The sequence below is a fragment of the Amblyomma maculatum genome, chromosome 4, assembly GCF_055883805.1.
Source record: "Amblyomma maculatum isolate TAMU_Amacu chromosome 4, ASM5588380v1, whole genome shotgun sequence".
Taxonomy (NCBI): domain Eukaryota; kingdom Metazoa; phylum Arthropoda; class Arachnida; order Ixodida; family Ixodidae; genus Amblyomma; species Amblyomma maculatum.
The window spans coordinates 26,416,496-26,436,124 of record NC_139347.1 but is presented as its reverse complement, the minus strand read 5'-3'; the positions used below and the strand labels follow the sequence as shown (position 1 = coordinate 26,436,124).

Genomic DNA, 19,629 nt, shown 5'->3' with positions numbered 1-19,629 from the left:
GATCGACTACTGTGCCCGAGAAGACAGGATCGAATCCCGGCCACGGCGGCCGCTTTTCGATGGAGGCCAAAAGCAAGGCGCCTGTGTGCTGTGCGATGTCAATGCACGTTAATGAACCTCAGGTGGTCGAAATATCCGAAGTCCTCCACTACGGCGTCTCTCATAGCCTGAGTAGCTTTGAGACGTTACCCCCCCTCCCTCCTCAAACCAAACCATCTTCGGCTTCACTACTGGTTTTCTCCGAAATATCCACTGACGAACTCCGATGAACACATTGCGCTTTTTTGTGTGTGCATGAATGTTTTTAAACCGCGAGAGCTTTTCTATGAAGCACGGCTTGTAAAAAAAATACTTATGCATGTGCCTCCAACTTCGCCCTTTGTTTTTCATCCTCTGTCCCCATTTATAAACAGGATATATATAAACGTTCCACGAAGTTGGTTTTACTATGGGTGCATGTGTTAATTGTAGACACGAATAAAAAAATTAACTTTGGACATAATATAACTGAGATAACCTGTATATCTCAGCCTGGCTAGATGGTTTACATAACCTGGCACTAGGTATGTCAAGCTGCAAACCTTAGGTAATGTCTTTATAATGGCTAAACCTTGTCTGCACATCACAAAGCTGTTATTCTTTGGAACTGATTATGCACTTTCAGGTAAAAAAAAAGAATTAGCTATCATCATTCAGTCTCATTTCTTTAATTGCTAACTTCTGGGGATGTTTCCCTAATGCAAAATCTTGTTTGTTGCAAATCAAATTGCTTTGTGGACTTATTTTCGGCCTAATTTTGTTGCTTTGATTATTTCAGTCGCTAATAATCTGTCGAACTGAAATACAAATCCAGGTGTTCCTCCCGAATAAGTATTCGCTTGGTACCAGTCCAAAGTTCCCCATGATAAAACCTTGTCTCTGACTGATAGCGCTGTTGCTCTTCCTAATTCTCATAAAAGGAAAGGAAAGATTCACAGCGATAATAAATAGACACACACAAATAGACACACAGGACAGGCGCTCACGTTTTCGAAACAACACCAGATTGAAACTTCTTCAAAAACAAATGCTCCCACACCGTCGACAACATATGTATGCCAGTTTATACCTTCCTAATGTAAATAAAATTCAAAAGACGGCTTTCTCTACTAAATAGTGATACTGAGATGTCACTGATGCATTCCGATCCTAGTCTTTCTATATATAAGAGGCTCCGAGCAACGCACGGGCAAACGTGTTCCTGTTCCTGCTTAAAATCCTAATTTCTGTTTCACGCTTTGGTTTGAAATCGCACGACTGGCAGCAGAAGAGTAAACGTAAATTCGGACTGTTTCTCAGAGAACGCTTATGCTCTGCAGCCCGATTATTCACACATTGGTTAGTTGGGCGATGTATACCTTGCCATAGGTTGATGGGATTTGATAAATTACCCCGGTTGCACATTTGAATGTAGGCCTTGATGCGCTTTTTAGTGCAGTCTTGTTTTCTAATGCCATCGCCCGTGACTCAAACGTACATGCCAGCCAATATTTTGGCTAGCATCTGCGTACTTGGTATGTATTTGGTATGCTTGTCTACCTGAGCAAGAAAAATAATAGTGAGCGCTGGAGATAGACAATGAAATCAAAAAGAAGGTTGAAGGAATGGTTATACATAGGTCAAAATTTGTTGATAATTTTTTAGCGTTGGTAGACAGAGACAGTTTAAATTTAAGAGTTCATGAATGACATTCTAAAGGTGTTCCAGGAATGTGACAAGGAATTGTCTTTCACTTTTGAGTTACCAGTTGCAAGTTCTCTCCAGTTCTTAAGTTTAAAGTTGATATTTAATGAAGAACACGTTTGCTGGATGTATTCGCCAAGATATCGAAAACCAGTGCTAAATTTCGCCTCGGCGCATTACAAACTAGTGAAGAATAGAATTGCAATGACAGTACTATTCACAGCTGGCTTAGAGGAAGTATTCAGAGACTTGGAATGGGAGCAGTTTGGGATAAGAGTAGATGGAGAATACTTCAGTAATCTGCGATTTGCTGATGACATTGCCTTGGTAAGCAACTCGGGGGATGAACTGCAAATAATGATTGATGACCTAGACAGGAAAAGTAGAAAAGTAGGCTTGAAAATCAATATGGAGAAGACTAAGGTAATGTTCAACAGCCTCGGGAAGGAACAGCAGTTTACATTAGGTAGTGAAATACTGGAAGTAGTAGGCGAATATGTCTACTTAGGACAGGTAGTAACCGCAGATCCGGACCACGAAAAGGAAATAAGAAGAAGAATACGATTGGGATGGAGCACATTTGGCAAGCACTCGCAGAATATGAGTAGCAGCTTACCGGTATCGCTCAAGAGGAAAGTATACAACAGTTGCATCTTGCCTGTACTCACCTATGGGGCTGAAACGTGGAGGCTAATCAAGAGAGTTCTACTTAAGTTGAGGGCAACCCAGAGGGCTATGTAACGAAAAATGGTAGGAGTAACATTAAGAGATCGAAAGCGTGCAGAGTGGGTCAGAGAAATAACTCAAGTTAGCGACATTCTAGTGGAAATTAAGAAGAAGAAATGGACATGGGCAGGAGATGTAGTGCGAAGAGAGGATAACCGATGGTCGCTTAGGGTAACAAACTGGATTCCAAGGGAAGGAAAGCGTAGCAGGGGGCGGCAGAAAGTTAGGTGGGCGGATGAGATTAAGAAGTTCGCAGGGGTCAAGTGGATGCAGCTAGCACAGAACCGGGTTAAGTGGAGAAATATGGGAGAGGCCTTCGCCCTGCAGTGGGTATAGTCAGGCTGATGATGATGATGATGATGATGATGATGACCAACATACGTTCAAGCCTGACAAGTTCGTGTCATCACTGCAAAGCAGATAGTGTGCATTTACAAGTGCGAATGTTAGAAGCCGCCGGTTTTCGAAAAGTAGTGATTGCAGCAACTTGCGAAAAGTTATAACGAGCAGTACGTGAACACTTCTCAAGTGCAAGATTACAAAGCAAATACAAAAAGTTGCATTAATACCGTATGTGCATCGAACGGCTCAAAATCTGAAAAAGGTCACGGGAAGGTTTGACGTGGACGTTGTGTATTCTGCGTCGCAAAGGTTGAAGGGAGGGGGGGGGGGGGGGGGGGATTTGCAGCATGCTAATGAACCGGTGCGAGAATTTGACAAGAAACAGCTTCTTTCATTGTCCGGTATAACATAAATCAAGATGTGCTCCTTGTGCATATGCATATTCAGTAGTTTATGAGCATTTTCTCCAAATCAGCGTATTCCCGTCTAAAAACGCACTGCCAAGATTGCACTAAAGCAAATGACATAGTGTGCAGACCACTAGTCGCGCAAACGCGTATTTTATTTTGTCATAACGATAAGATGACAAGGGAGTTTATGGAAGCATATCACATTCGTAAAAGGCAAGAAGAATGCGTTAGTCAGCTTACGTTTGTGATAGTTCCTAAATAAAGCGCCTTTCTTGACAACACTTCAAGTGATTGTGTGGTTTTAAAGATATTAAAGATGTTTTTTTAATGTTTTTCGGTTTTTGTGTGTGTTTTTGTGGAGGGGCCTGATATCGGTTTGGGGGGGGGGGGGGGGCGCCTTTCATCTATGATGATGCGTTCTGAGGTATATTCTGGCGCTTGTAAAGATGGGTCCTGGGATACTATATATATATGCGTTTTGTTTTCTGAATTACAATGTAGTTGCGAGTCAGCGTTCGTCAGTGTGCTTCTTGTTCCTTTGTCCTTCTTCCTTTTAGGCTGTTTTCCCATCCGAAATGAATGTATTGATCTGCTTGAATTTATTGTTTTACAATTTTTAATTCATGGCGGCCGTTTCAGCTATACGAAAAGATCGGTTTTGAGCATTGAAAATGCCTGATCCTGGTAATAATAGCGACGAAAGGATAATAAGTAAAAAATATGTTGATAGATCAGAACGAATGCAGCGTAAACGCAAATATTTTTGCTTATCCCTGTCTGCTCTCCTTTATTATTGCTCATATATTTCTGGAATTTCGAACTACCTTTAATTGATTTCTACATAAATCTACCGAGAGGATGTTGCCGTCTAAGTAATTTCCTTCTGTAATATTCTCACCATGCACAATGCAGCAAAGTTATAATAAATTGAAACTGAGACGTAGGCTTATTAGGGCATCTGCATAAAAAAAAATCTACAAGGTTTCCAAAAAGCCACTGCCATGAAATATTACAGCACGAAATCGGTCACAGCAGAATGGGAGGAAACAGATTATGAGCAGTCTATTTTTATCCTAGAGGTGCGCATTAAATCATAGGTTTGTAACTGAAGACGAAGGCTTGTAGATTGGTTACACGAAAAAAAAAAAAAAAGGGAACCCAAGGGGGCTCTAACCCTCTTCCTAATATCAATTGATAAATGCTAGATATAGATTTTATCTGAAAGCCTGTCTCTTTGAAAAAAATAAAGACATTCGAGCACAAAATCCATAACTAGTCTTGTCCAATATCCTACTTACCAGACGACTAGGGAAGTCTTTGATGGTATGCTTGTCTTTTGCTGGCAGCAATGTGCCACGCCACTGTTTATACAGACGAATTGAAGTGTGCGAGACACTTCTTCCCAAGTCCGGTACACCGGTGCCTTCTTCAGAGGAGGAAAACAGGACGATGGCGGTGAGAACATGAGGGTTTCGCATGCGTATGCACTTAGTGGGGGCAGATCTGAGGTAAGCAGGCTTGATAGTGTGTCGCCTGCTGTTTAAAGGTATGAAGGTCTGTAAGCTGGTTTTGTTGGCAGTGAGAACGAGGCCTAATTTAGATACCGAATAAAGCATGCCCAGAGATGGATGAAGATATGTTAAAGAATGCAATGCGCGCGCTGTAGGGCCGTCCACTATATATAAAGTGTGACACCATCGGAAAAAATGTCAGCATGGACAACAACGACGCAAAGACGACGACAGAACGGATGCTGTGAAAGGACTAAAGGCCACGGCAGTTAATATGTATGCTAGATCAGAGGCATGCCAGGAAGTCTTTGAAGGGAGGAAACGTTTCCAGGCGGCTTCCTGTGGGCACGAGCATTGAGGGAGCAGCTTTGACTGTTGAAAACGCCGAAAACCACTCTAGTAATTCGGCTCCATGAACTAGAAAGGCGTATACGATTGCGGACACAAGATGAATTAGAAAGCGCATTCCTTGTTATAGCAACTAGTGAGTATATCACTCTTATTGAATTTCATTAACGTTCAGGCTGACACATTGTTTTTCTGTTTGCCCGCGATTCTGTAGCCTTGCGTCTTAGATTTTATGTGTTTCGCTTTGTTGTACATATGATCCGACTGCAAAAAAAAAAAAAAAATCAAAACAAGAAACGTGCTGCAGTTTTATTTATTGCACCTTTAGACACTTGAAACTGGCTGCTGGTCGAAAATCTGCCATAATTAAACGTCAAGAGAACGCGCAAAAGCACATAGTTGAATGCGCTAATTAACGACAGCTTACTTACTGCTACTTACGCAGAATGGGTAACAGCGGCCAAGCGATACACATCCTGAAAATTTGTACCGTCATAAATAAAAAGCCACAGATAGAAAAAATTACGTGATAACGTTCTTTAATCATTGAATCAAAGGCGTAATTTCTTCTTCGGTGACGAAAACACCGAAGGAGCACTAACCTTGATAAAGACTAAGAAACTGCGTGGTTTTATTTCCAAGGCCTCTACAATTTCAATGTTAGAGTGCATTGCTGGCGGAGTTGGCGCATAAACATTTCAAAAATGTACAGGGCCGATAAGCGGGGCAGGAGAAGAGAAGCACACTCATTTCTCTTGTTCATTAATTTTTAAGTCCCGTTAAGAACGCGGGGAGTTTCTAAGTTTGATTCGTACTGGTACGCCATACATTGCACATTTTTGCGGCCAAAAGCTGGTTTTCTATTTTACACTGATGCTCATGCTATCTCTTATTTTAACACGTGCCCGCTTGGCTAAAGTGCAGTATGCAATACGACATACTAGCGCAAGGGAATAAGCTACTTCTTTACACAACAAATGTGCTTCTCGTCGTATTTATTTATTTATTTATATTTAATTTCTTCTTGTTGCCCCAAATCAGCTTTCTTGATCTTGTCTGTTCCCGCTTGCACGGGTCACTACAAAACTCTTCTGGGCGAAAAACGAAACTCTGGCGTTACCACATCCTGGGGCATTTTTGAGGTTTTTAGAAATTATCCAAATATAAGGAATAACAGCTAGCATTCCTCTAGAAATTGCCCGCTTCAACTGAATTTATACCTTGGATTTTGTTATGGCACGTTTTTATTTTTCTCACGGGTGCGATGATGTGGTGAGGATGTCCCGTCGCATTTAGCGCAGAAACCAACTGATTCGAATTGCTTTTTATGCAATGCTCACACAGTTCTTACGTGAATTTATTATAAAATAATAAAAATATAGCCTTTTCTGACAAGTTTAAATGGCACCGAAAAATGGTTGGATTTTCTAGGTGTTGACTGGAATCTTTATTTAACGCGAGACTACGAGAAACGGCTTCTGAATGCTACGATTTCTAGCTAGTCAGCGCCCGAAAGTTCGTGATGCAGGACTAAAATAGAAATAGCCATTTCCAACAGTGCAAACAGTGACGCCTACTAGATTTTCAATCCTGGTTCATCATCATCATCATCATCATCATCATCATCATCATCATCATCATCAGCCTGATTATACCCACTGCAGGGCGAAGGCCTCTCCCATATTTCTCCACTTAACCCGGTTCTGTGCTAGCTGCATCCACTTGACCCCTGCGAACTTCTTAATCTCATCCGCCCACCTAACTTTCTGCCGCCCCCTGCTACGCTTTCCTTCCCTTGGAATCCAGTTTGTTACCCTCAGCGACCATCGGTTATCCTCTCTTCGCACTAGATGTCCTGCCCATGTCCATTTCTTCTTCTTAATTTCTATTAGAATGTCGGTAACTTGAGTTATTTCTCTGACCCACTCTGCGCGCTTTCTATCTCTTAATGTTACCCCTACCATTTTTCGTTCCATAGCCCTCAACTTAAGTAGAACTCTCTTGGTTAGCCTCCACGTTTCAGCCCCATAGGTGAGTACAGGCAAGATGCAACTGTTGTATACTTTCCTCTTGAGCGATACCGGTAAGCTGCTAGTCATATTCTGCGAGTGCTTGCCAAATGTGTTCCATCCCAATCGTATTCTTCTTCTTATTTCCTTTTCGTGGTCCGGATCTGCGGTTACTACCTGTCCTAAGTAGACATATTCGCCTACTACTTCCAGTATTTCGCTACCTAATGCAAACTGCTGTTCCTTCCCGAGGCTGTTGAACATTACCTTAGTCTTCTGCATATTGATTTTCAAGCCTACCTTTCTACTTTTCCTGTCTAGGTCATGAATCATTATTTGCAGTTCATCCCCCGGGTTGCTTAGCAAGGCAATGTCATCAGCAAATCCTGGTTCGTCAGAATCTAAAGATACGTCAACATATCTAAACGCGCTAACTCGCACTTAATTCTTCTGTGTTAAGCAATTGATAAAGATTGTCTTCAAAGGCTACAAAGAAGTAACGTAAAACGGCATCTGCACACCGTACTCACATATTCTTTTGCAAGAAGGTAGCACATATGGAAGGGGTTCACGACGTTACCTCATGATGTCTTGCAATGGAGGAGTTATTTAGGCAGAGCGAATAGAAAGCAGAGCGGATTGAAATGCTCATTGCATACCGAAGGTCGATTTATCTATATTGACTCACGCACGTATTATCGCGACACAAAGAAATGTGAAAAGAACGCTCCACTTCGTAAATATTTGGACACTGCTCTTGAGCTTGGGTTGTATTAAAACCACACTAAAGTCGTCCATGATGTATTCTTGAACTTCTATAGCATCTTTTTTTTTGGTATACACTGGCAAAATCGCGGGGAAAATGCGAATTGCGAAGTGAGTAGGCGCCGTGCGGCTCGCATTTCGTTTCATCTCTATTGCACTTATTCCAAATAATTCCTACGTGGCATTGTGTTCCGCGCCATTTTTGCATTTTGTGGACACAGAAAGTTTCCAGATTACTTCTTGTTAGTTGTTTGAGCCGGAACGTGCGGCACAATGTTTCATAACCCTTTCTTTATGGCTGCTGTGGACACGGGGACATATCTATCTCTTCCAACGCTGCACAGATAAAGAAAAGAAAACGTGGCCGCAGAACCCCCCCCGCCCCCCTTTTTATTTTTAATCTGCGGATGCCACATTCCACCAGGAGGCTCAGTCTATGAAGAAATCTCCGTTCAGGTTTTCTTCATTCGCGTGTATTTTCTTTTTGTCCCGAGTCTCTTCGGGCATTAATATTCAGAACAATCTGCAGTGCCCCTGCATTTCAATTACCGCGTGTGTTTCGCGGTCACGGAGGGCTTTTATTTGCCAGGGTTTAAAACAAAATTGCGTAAATATGATTGGCGGCTTCTACGCAGCCTAATTTGTTACTTTAGGATAGTTCATTGCCGTTTTCAGTAGCCTAACGTTGCACTAGATGGAAAGAATAAAGATAAATAATAAAGAAGTTGGAAAGAATAAAGACTTATGCAAGCCAGATATGTGATAACGAACTTGAAGGCAAATACGATGCGATTAGCGATCCGAATATACTATGCGGCAACTGCGCTGCTTTAATATTATTGGAACATTAAATTTTCAATGCACGCTATGAGAACAGCGCCTATTATTCATGCCCTATGGGAAATGAATGTAAACGAGATTTTAAAGCATAATGGAGCATCTGATAGCTTCCCAATCAGTGAAAAGATCTTAGAAACGCGTTTTATAATCTCTGTCTGGTGACGGGGACACGCTGTATGCTTATGCCGACAGCATTTCAGCCCGATTGAGATGTACTGTAGCACACGCCACCATTATTTGGTCTTCGTGGTTTTTTTAAGGTTATCAAAGGCATAGGCTGTATAGGAACCAGCTTGTATTCTGGAGGCAGAAATGGTATCTGGGTTAAATTTCGTTGCAAGCTTTATTACCGTTACATGCTAATAGACCGTTAAAAAGAGGGCAGCGATGAGAATTAGTGCTTCTCACTTTTAATTTGTATACATTATTGAACAACGTTTCTTTTATTTTGTAACCACGCGTAATTCACGGCATAGTTTTGGTACTTGTAACAACAGTTACGAGAATGCGAAAGGTGCATTGAAAATTAGTGCTATATACGGCATTTAACCCAGCGAAATGAAGGATTTCCATCAACATATTGCCTGCTACTGTTTGTTTTGAAAAGCATAATTTATGCACAGGGTAAAAAATACACGACGCAGCTTTTTTGCACTGCAAACGAGTAAAACAAACTACAGGTACAATATCAGGATACAAGTTGAGCCCTTTTCTACACACTCTTAAAAGAGGAGCAATCTAACCACTTCTGTTTCACGATATAGACCTATGCCCTCGTATACGCCCAGAATACACGCGAATGCCGTACTACGTCTATGCTTACAGTCGCCAGCACGCCTGTCTGGAGCGCTGGAGCTATGTGCGGCAGAGCAAACAAAATGAAATCTTGGCTTTGCTGCTCAATAAGTACTACCGTGGAGTTGTCTGCAAAAATAGTATGCCTACGCGCATTTGTTATAGCACCCTCATTGTGTTTATGTGATGTTCCGGTTCCAAGGCTCTTTTCGGGGTGGGGAGCAGGAATCACACACGAATTGGGCCAGTAATAGATCAGAGCTGTATGCCCCAGTTCACCCGATATTCTTGAGGCTGCGTCTGGACGCCACTGCGGTGGTCCGGTGCTTGAGGTGGGAGATGATGGCCATAGCTGCAGGCAGCGCTGAGGACGGTTTGCATTGCGAGCTCAATATACGCGCCGCCAGGACTAGCGAGCCGTCTTCGTGTTTTCAGGAAGTCATCCCTCAGGAGACGAGGCTGGGTTGACCGGCTCTAGAGCGTTTCTCGTTGCTCTCTGCCCCATCGTCCATCTGCGGCCCTCCTTGCCACTTCGGATCCTTTCTTCCCGTTCTCAGAACCCTCGCCATTCTCGGAACAGTGGTGTCTGTGTAGCCGTCATTAGCAAGTCGTCCCCGCATTCCAGCGTGTCGTTCAGCGACCATTCTACGAATCAGGGTTTCGGACAAAAGGCGACAGGAGCAGGCCAAATTGTGGAGAAGTCGATGGCTCCCGGATCCCCGCGCAACCCGGATGACATGCTCCGACACAGACAATTAGCCATTAGATATACAACCGGACAGTTGCTCAATAATCTCACTTTCTTTGAGCGGCAGCGCGGTGTTTTAGCGCGATAGACAAACATGCTGACGATTGTACATCACTGAGTTTTTTATTTTTATTTATATGAACAGTAAAGGAGAGGCTGGTGCTGTATAGCGGCTCCGGATACTACTTTTCACCATTTCAAGAAACCACATGGTCTGACTACATATAATTCAATATAGCATAACACTTACACTACTACACAACACTGAACAAACACAAACAGTACGCATCATATAAAACTAAGTACAAGCGTCAGGAGAAGAAACATTGATGTGCGTTATAAACTCTGTAAACGCGCGTAGATATGCGTAAATGTGTAACTCTGTAGAGAACAGTGCATAATATACAATACGCATTATAAAGAATAATAAACTAGGACAGCTATCATTGAGAATGTCACGCTGTCCGCTGCACTGCTCATTTTTATTGCGTTTCTTTTTGCCCTTTCATTAAAGTTTCCTCATTGCTCACTGCGAAGCTGCAGTGTGTAGCTTGTCTTTGATCATGGTTGTTCTGACATTCTTGTTTGGATGCGAATATTGCTAAGGCTTCGTATTATTGCCCCTCATTGCCTGAGTTGTTTTGGGACATTAAACCCTACAAGCCAAATTTGCGCATAAGGAATTTTTTCTTTTTTACTTTCGCGGTACTGCTCGCTGAGTTTTCTGAGGAAATCCTAGTGGGCGTTAACAATATGCCCACATTGGGGGTGAAGCACCCTGTGGCCATTCACTGGCGTAAATTCTTAACTGAAAATGCTTTCTCAGTTACTGAGCTATTTTTACTGCATTAGATATTTCCGTGTGGATTCGCCTGTAACGACGTTCACCTTAAGTTGAATAAATAAATACACAATTGAAGTCCCCGAGAAAAAGGGTGCACCCATATTTGAACAAAAAAGCTTGCTTATTCCAGAACATGTGAACAGGAGTAAACGCTTTCACAACAGCATAGGCTCTAAATTTGCATACAGCTTTGCAGATTGCTATTTGTATATGTTGTCGATAAGTCTGTCAGCAGCCCGTCTCCTACACTGGGCTCGAGGCACTCCTTCCGCTCTTCTTGCCGCCGCCCTCTACCTCTGGGCAAATGGAGTCCAAATGGAGTTCCGCATAGAGACGGTGTAGTGCGTCTCTTGAGAAGATGGGCGCTCTTTGCGCGGTACGTATTACTTGCCTCATCGGATGCTCCGCGGCTCTGCCACGACATGTCTTTCATGCTGGGGCGTTTACTCTGCCCCGAGAAGCAAGAAGTGATATCGGCCGCAGGCCATTTTCTTCTTCTCTCCGTCAATTCTAGGGCGAGCTATGATTCTGTTGCTACTCTTTTATTTCTTTTTTATGCATCGATATCTTTTTTGTTCGTTAGTTGTGTTCACGGTGCGAAAAACAAAATTATCTCGATGTTCTAACCCCCTTTTTTGTATTAGAAAAGTATTCCGCGATTTTTGCACAGTTGCAAGTTTTGCTGTATTGGCGAAGTTTGCGATCAGGCCGTGTACTACTGGGTTGTCTTAACAGTTCACGCTTTCTGAATTAGGGAGATGCGTAACATGTGGCTAAGAAACAAAATATTAGCCGGGGTTTAAGCTTAAACCGATTACGACGTGCGAAAATACTTTTTTATATGGTTTTAAATTATTGTTTAGCATTAGCAGAGTTTGGCTAAGTATTAAACGTGCTAAAAAGCCTTTAGTTCATTTGGTGTTTGGGCAAAGGAAATTCCTAGTGTCTGTCGCACTTTTCGGTGGAAGTCTGCACAAAGAATTATTAGCATGTAATTGGAGGCACATATGTCGCGGGTTCGAATTCAACTTGACTAGCGGAAGAATGCTAAAAGAGAAATGAAGCGGTAGGACACACCTAACGCTGCACCAAGAACGTTGAGGCACAGTTTCGATCAGAAATTACGTTAAATGTTTGTTTTTTTCGGTCCACACTCTCTTTCTGTGCTTCCTGCTCACGCTAAGATGAGGCAAGTAAGACTATCGTTTAAAAACAAAAATATTCTGGGAAGCGCCGCTTTGCATACACAGCCATCGGTGGATATCAATACAGCGATATTATGTTGTAGCGCATACAGCTTCACTGTACCCTAGACTTAATAGGAAAATGTTCGAAACGTGTCACAAAAATTTATGGGGGCACTATATAAGCTGCGCTTATAAGGGTATGACGCGATAGCGCAGGTTACCAGCCTACACATAGACCCCCCTTTAACCATGCTGTATGAACGAGTCTGCGTGGCCCGGGCTTAACATGATTGCAAGGGTCCTAGTTGGCAGGCTAATTATGAATCACCCTCCCATATAAAAGATGAGGACCGAGTTGCCAGTTCCTGCCAAACATGACGTCATGCAACCCTATCTCCAGTCAGTGCGCTGCCTTTTCAGCTGACAGCTACTGTCTGTCAGCGCTATGTTCGTGATTTTTTTCTCACGATGCCAACGCCGCCGTGCGGCCGTCAACAACGAATTTTCGGTGAACGGGGCCTTTGACGCTCTTGCATTACTAAGTCGGCAAATAATATGCACGTGATTGCATATGAAACGTGTGCCCCAACAGTTGTTTGGGCAGCATCGAAGATGGTATCTAACCATTTCGTTTTCCTTCGACGTTCATCTGCAATTCAAGGTTTGCTAAGGATTCGAACTGATAACATATGTTCATCCAATTTTGCGCCGTGAACTCTATAAACGTAGGAGTCCACCGAGAAGTGAAGCAGATACAGCGCCTTTCGTTTCTCAAAAAGCCAACTAAATGTGCATAGCGATTTCCAGTCAGAGAGAGAGAGAGTGAGAGAGGGAGAGACAGGAAACGTTAACAGTGGCCAGTTCATAAAAATTATTGAAATTACTGGGATGCTTGCTAACTAAAGGCACATAGCGATTTGCCAGTGCGAGAGAGAGCGAGAAAGAGACAGGAAACCCTAAATGTCGCCAGTTCAATAAAAATTATTGAAACTACTAGGATGCTTCTCCTCGGCCACGTGTGGCCTTCTAAAACAATTGTCCTTGACTCTTCGCCACCTCGAAGCCTATTCCAGATTCTGCGCACGTCTTTCAATGAAAAAGCGACGAGAAAAAAGACGTGATGTGCCACGTCTTAATTGGTTTAAGCGCAGTTAAACATCGGCTAATATTACGTGACAGCTCGTTCTGCCGAAAGTGTGCTGTTGCCATGGCCTGGAATCTCTTCAACCGCAGCCGAACGTGTCGAAAAAACAGCCACGCTAATGTGTCAATCTTTACGCGTTCCTCAGTGCCTCCTATAATTTTTTTCTTCTACGGCATTAAATGGGGTTTACATTCTAGGAAACGCATTAGTCCCTGTAATGCCGTTAACCGTAGAGGATTACTGGATTCTCTTTGCATTTGTGTGCATCGAATGTACTATAAGCTTTTATTTTATTTTATTTTATTTTATTTAAATGCACGTACAGAGGAAGCTGGCTTCATAAAGCGGAGTCGGACACTTTAGCTCTCATTCACTAATCAATGGGTTGACTAAATGGTAGGATATGGGAGCCTGGATGTAAAACAAAAACCCGTCTAGTAATGTTGCTGTGTTGTCGTGTGGATTCAGCTTTGTCTGATAGGCTAAAAATATTTCGTTTTGTAGTTTTTTGCTTTTATGGAGATTCTAGCACGTAACAACACTTCCAAGGTAACTTCTCATGCAAGCTAGTTTGACTTTTTCAGCCATGCAAGGAATCAGATAACTGCAGGTCATAGAGCATGCGGCGTTTGGCTATATCATTGGGGAGGAAAGGAACAACAACAAAGGTAAAAAAAATTGGATACTAGCGATTCTTTTAAGAGATTTGATGCGGCCTCGTTGCATTTACTCAGACACTGCTGCGTATATGCAATATCTTCTCACGGAGTATGAACTGATGTCCTTTAATATTCTGCGGACGGCTACATCATATAAAGAATTTGGCAAGCTACGACGCGCAGATAGGATCTCGATGAAGTCCAGCGGATGCAGAAACCTACGCCTTGGGAAAGCGAACAGAAGGAAAGTGGAATTTTCATATTTTTATGTCTGGCTGCTGAGCCTCTAAGGTTAGTAGATAGTGAACTAGGCAGAGAGAAGGAAATGAGAAATAAAGAAAGCATAAAAAAGAGAATAGGCGTCACTATTTGCTTTCTTTTTCGGATAGGCACGTTTCGGGATAACAATGTTGTTCCAATCCAACGCCCCAGACTCGCGGTGAAATGTACCGTAAAGGAAAACAACACAGCTAAACAGTCGAAGGCGCGAAAGCATTTGGGAAGAGAAAAAGCGAAACAGGGAGCAAAAACAAAAGAAGCAATTCGGATTAAGTTTTTAAAAGATGATGGAAACGTTTTATTTGGCCCCTCTGTTTTTTTTTTTGTTTTTTTTTTTCAGGACATGTTTCTTTCTCGTTTTCGCCCTGTCATCTCATCCCTCTTGGACAAAGATAATTTCTCTCCTTGTTTTCTAACTCTGCCTAATTTTGTTTCATCGTTCTCCGCGAGCAAACCATATCTCTTTTTTGGGAAGCCGCAGCTTTAGCGCGGCAGTAGTGCGTCGCTGAGTACACAGTTACCACTGAGCGCTCGCGTAACACGATCGGAGTGGCCCGGCCGCATTCGACGAAACAGCTCAGAACAAAGCGATAAACCAGCCGCACCACTTGCCGCTCGACGGAGAGTGCGGACAGAGTGTAAGGGTAGATGTGGACAAGGGTGGCGTGGCGGAAACAGGCTGTCTGGGGAAAATTCGGAGGGAGAACAGCCACGAAAGAATCGAGACAAAAGAAATAAAAAGCAGTGCATGTGGTGGAGAAGGAAATGAGAAGAGGATACTGTCTTCGGGCTGGGCCTGTGCAAAAATATAATCCTGAAGAAGCGTCGAGGTGGCTTGGGAGGAGGGAATCGGGAGGAAGGAGGAGAAGTGCGCGAGAGTGGCGGGAAAAAGGGAAAGGGTGCGAGGCAGAAACCGCGAGCCGGAGTGCGCCGTCAGAGCAGTTGCGTCCTGAACTGTGCATTCGGTCGGTCGGTCGCTGGGCTAGTTGCTGTGTGGCGGCTCGTGGATGCTTTAACTCCGAAGCAGCTCGCAATCATACTCTCGCGCGCTACGCTTGTTTTCCTTCTCTTGGACTGGCTGTGCGTGTGTGATAGCTTGTGTGACCACATTCGAGAGGAAGTTGCGTTCGCAAACGAGTGAAGCCCATTTCACGTTTTCACACTTTGTTTCCGCTCCTTTATTAATTTATGAAATAACCAACCTTTTAGTTCTTCTTGCGGTGTTCGTTATCAACTGTGTTTCCCTGTCGACATTTTAGTAGAAAGAATAACGAAACCCCAGAAGAGGCTGGTGCCGGACGCTGTCATCTTCATTCCTTACTGCTGCTGTTACTGCGCTCCCTTCTCTTCCCACATGGACGCTGAAGCTTTTCTCTAGTGCGCGATTGGGAAAAGCAAACCTTTGTCCTTTCTCTGGTGGACGACGGTCAGTGCTCGCCTGGAAGGCATGGAGGATTACGGGTAAGTCGCTGTTCATTCCGGAGCCTAATCTAATCAGCTTAATCCGACAAAAGAAGGTCGTTTACGTGCGTAGCTCCGGGCTGGCTGACCGCATTTTATTCATGGCGGGAAGATAGTTGTTCTCGTTTTTTTTTCTTTGATTAAGCGACATTTTCGCTTATCCTTTATATCCTTTATTCCTGAAAAGGAAGCAATGAGATCAGTTTGGTTGCTTGTGCTGTAAACCGTGAACTGAAGCGGAAGTTTGAAGTATTCTGTTTCACTGAAAATGCACTAATACGAGCTTTCTAGCGCCTGGCTTTTTCCTCTGTCGCAAGCCATATAGAGGACTAGAGCACATTGAAACACGACACAGTATGACGAAATTCGGGATTTCTCCGACCTCTGGAGACGCCTCAATAATTCACTAGGGTTATTAAGGTATACAATTATTACCTGTGCACATTTTCTAATTTCACTGCTTTATTTATGGTCACTGGGGATACCACCGCTTAGGCCCCACTTCGTGGACAGTAAAAAAGGGACGACTCATGTGATCGCGCCTTCGGTGTATTCTTTCGCTTGTTTATTGTTCTACCGAGTAAACTATAATCGCAAAAAACGAGCGTGTTGTGGGAGAAAAATGTTTAGATTTTTCGCTGACCACTTTTGCTACTTGTATATAATTTATAATGCGCAGCTTGAGCTAAGGGTGTGTGCTACAATAACATTTAATTATTAGAATGTTATTTATGCCACGCGGGAACGCTGCGGCCACGTGGTTAGCTGGGCAGGCTTTAATTCACTCGAAACTCAAAAAGAGATGGAGCCTCCCGTTTACACGTAACCTGGCAGAATACGTGCGTGTCTTCAATGGATCGGGGCTCTGAAGGTTAACACTGCACAGTAATGTGTAAACAGCGGTGCTCTGCCGCCTGTGCAGCGGCGTAGAACTGGCGAATATATGTCTGCGTGTGCAGAGCTAGTTGAAACTTCTTTCATTTTACTACAGCTATACCCAAATTCGATAGTTAACCCACTGCGACACTTTTCACCTTGATTTGGAGCGAGAAAAATAAAGCCATGATAAACCAACGACTTGGAAACGATAGGTAGGCATTCATCTAAGAATTTTCCTACTGCCATTAAAACCTCGTAATTGCCCCATTAGCTTGGAATCGTACAGATGTTATTTCCTTTTAGGTCCTTTTAGGTGCAAGGTTTGGAGAACACGCGTCGTAAGTGTGTCAAAGAAACTATGCTTACTGAATAACGAACATAGCTTTATTAAAGAACATTTTGTAAAACAGGTTTGGTGGTAGGTATCGCTGAGGAGCAGTGCGCTTCTGGAAAAATCATGCATTTGACTTGTAGCGCAGACGAGGGTTTCAAACATACGCTAAGCAAACTGCGTGTATAATGGTAGGCCAGTTCAGCAGTTCGCCTCAGGTAAATCTCCAACTGGGCTCCTAATGTCAATGACTTTCTCTTCAACGATGGACAAGTGAGAGCCACCACCACGTGCGCCGCTGTCTATCTTGTATGGCAGTGAAGGAAACAAAATTTTCGACTTGCAACAATGAAGCCGAACCGGAACTCTGCAACGGTCACAGCAACGTTTTCCGTAGCTAGCCCATACTACTGCTTCATCTTCAGCATTTCGTGGCAGTCCATTAATAAACTCGAAGCCTTTGCCATTTACGAGCCTCGCCCGAGCTCACCTACCAGTAAAAAACCATAGCTCAGGGCCTGGGCATGGTATGCAAATGCTGTGCCCGTACATGCTGCATTCTGACCACGCTCATCATTCTTTGAGGCTATTCAAAAGCGTTGCTGACGAATGCCAATAATCTTGACCATGTAAACTTGGCACATTTTACGGACATCATCGCAAATGGATCTGTGCATCACTGTCCAAAACACATGAAGCGTGTATCTTGAATTGCGATGGCATGTCAAAGCTAGCCTGCGCTGTAACAGCAGCACGCGGCACAATCTTCTATGACGTCATGCATTGGCTTGCAACGCTTTTGCTGTACGAGATGACGATGACAAAACAGCGCTATAGAACATGCAGAAACTTTCCAGCAGAATTATGTCACGTCTTTGAGTATGCATAGTCGTCTTGTCGTCCATTATGACTCAAAGCGCGACAAATAATTAGTTGTGCATTCTGCTGACTATTACCAGAAATTTTTAGAAAAATTGTCTGGCGCTGCATACTTTATTGTGAAATCCTCTGACAAATACGTGCTTCAAGCCAACATGTTCATAAATAACTCTGATGAATGAACTTGGCACCTGTGTGCAGTATCAGTACAAGTGAGTGTGTGGCTTACAGGAGGGACTTTTTCGATCCAACTTGTATTGCGTCTAAAGTTATCTCTCGTTTCTTACCTCTAGAGCGTATTATAATTGTACCGAGAAGGAGACTATATTACGAAGTGCATGGTAAAGACAGCGAACGGAGACAGCTTGTAGAAGTCATCCAAAGTCTTCTTTAGTGATGGTAGCCCCTCTCTCTCTCTGGTGGCATTTCATCGTACGAGATTCGTTATTTGTGGGGCACGACCGACTGCGGCTTTAGTGAAATTCTGCATCTAATCTATCCTTCTTGGCTACCAAAGAGCCAACATTTTGGCTGTGACCTAATGATTCAACAAGACTCACTGCCGTGAAAATGAACAGCACTTAATTATTTAAATAAAACGTTCACAATTAGGTACATTATTCTTTAAAGTATTGGAAGGAAGGGATGAAGGTTGGAGAAATAATGCAGAATGTGTGCTTTGTTTGTGTGTTTGTGAGCAGACAGATAATACCGAAAAGAGAGAACGCGCCGAAAGAGGTGAATGGCAAGGCGGCTTCTATTTAGTGTGTAGACAGGAAGCGTTGATAAAAGTAAACAGAGTTTGCATGCTTCATTGTTCAGCATGCTATGCTTGAAATAAGAAAGCGGCACGCGTAGGCTGCGCTCGTGTTGGTTTTCATGGTTTTAACTAGGCATTTTATTATCTGCTGCTTTCGCGTTATCTGCGTTCACCAGCTGCCGTCGCGCTAACCTTGGTAAAACGTGCGCGATCGTAGAACTCGAAGCTTCCTGCATAGCTTACCAGCCAGACTATAAGATATAGCTAGACAAGAGCGACATATTTTTATCGTGTCACTAGACTTCGTCTTCTTTACCTTTTGAAACATGGCACATAAGAAAGGGGGGGGGGGGGGGATGGTATATATATAAGGTATAAAGTGTATGGTATATATATGGAAATGTCCGCAGGAGGTTACGACAAAACAATAGCGCCAATCAATCTGGAACTTCAAAAAATGTATTGATGAAAAACGACAGAAGAGTTTGAAAGGGAAATAACAAACACAATATTTTGGAGGAAAGAAAGGTTGTCGAGTAAATTGATGAGCGTTAGCAATTGAGCCTGCCAGTTGTGATTATATAATCATGGCGAATACCGCATACTGAACCTAATGCAAATCCTTTGGCGCTCGCATCAAGCGATAGTAGTACTCGTATAGACAAGGGGAGGCCTAACCTGGATAGAGGGACCTCCAGGTAAGTCTTTCTCTGAAGTGCGAACTTCTGTCAGTAGAGGAGGAAATGCTCTATAGATTAAAATTGCCTGCATATGTTACATAAGTTTGTAAGTATGCACCCACACCTGCAAAGATATATATTCAAGCTGGGAATCTTGGACCGCAGCCGCGTCATTGATACCTCACACAACTTAGTTTTACATTACCAGTGGTTCCAATTATATGCTAAGTCTTGATATTCGCTGATATTTAGTAAAGGGTCACGTATCCTGGCTGCTATGTGCTGGAATCGCTGAAGCCTGGAAATCGCC

The 19,629-nt window shown here is 43.1% G+C and overlaps 1 long non-coding RNA gene across 1 annotated transcript in view; it reads left to right on the top strand.

The window, feature by feature from the left end:
- LOC146190535 (uncharacterized) overlaps positions 1 to 19,629 on the top strand; it is a 94,149-nt gene that overhangs the window by 28,920 nt on the left and 45,600 nt on the right. Inside the window, exon 2 of the long non-coding RNA XR_014706325.1 lies at positions 4,547 to 4,655. This is a non-coding gene — a long non-coding RNA (uncharacterized LOC146190535). The remainder of the gene's footprint in view (positions 1 to 4,546; positions 4,656 to 19,629) is intronic.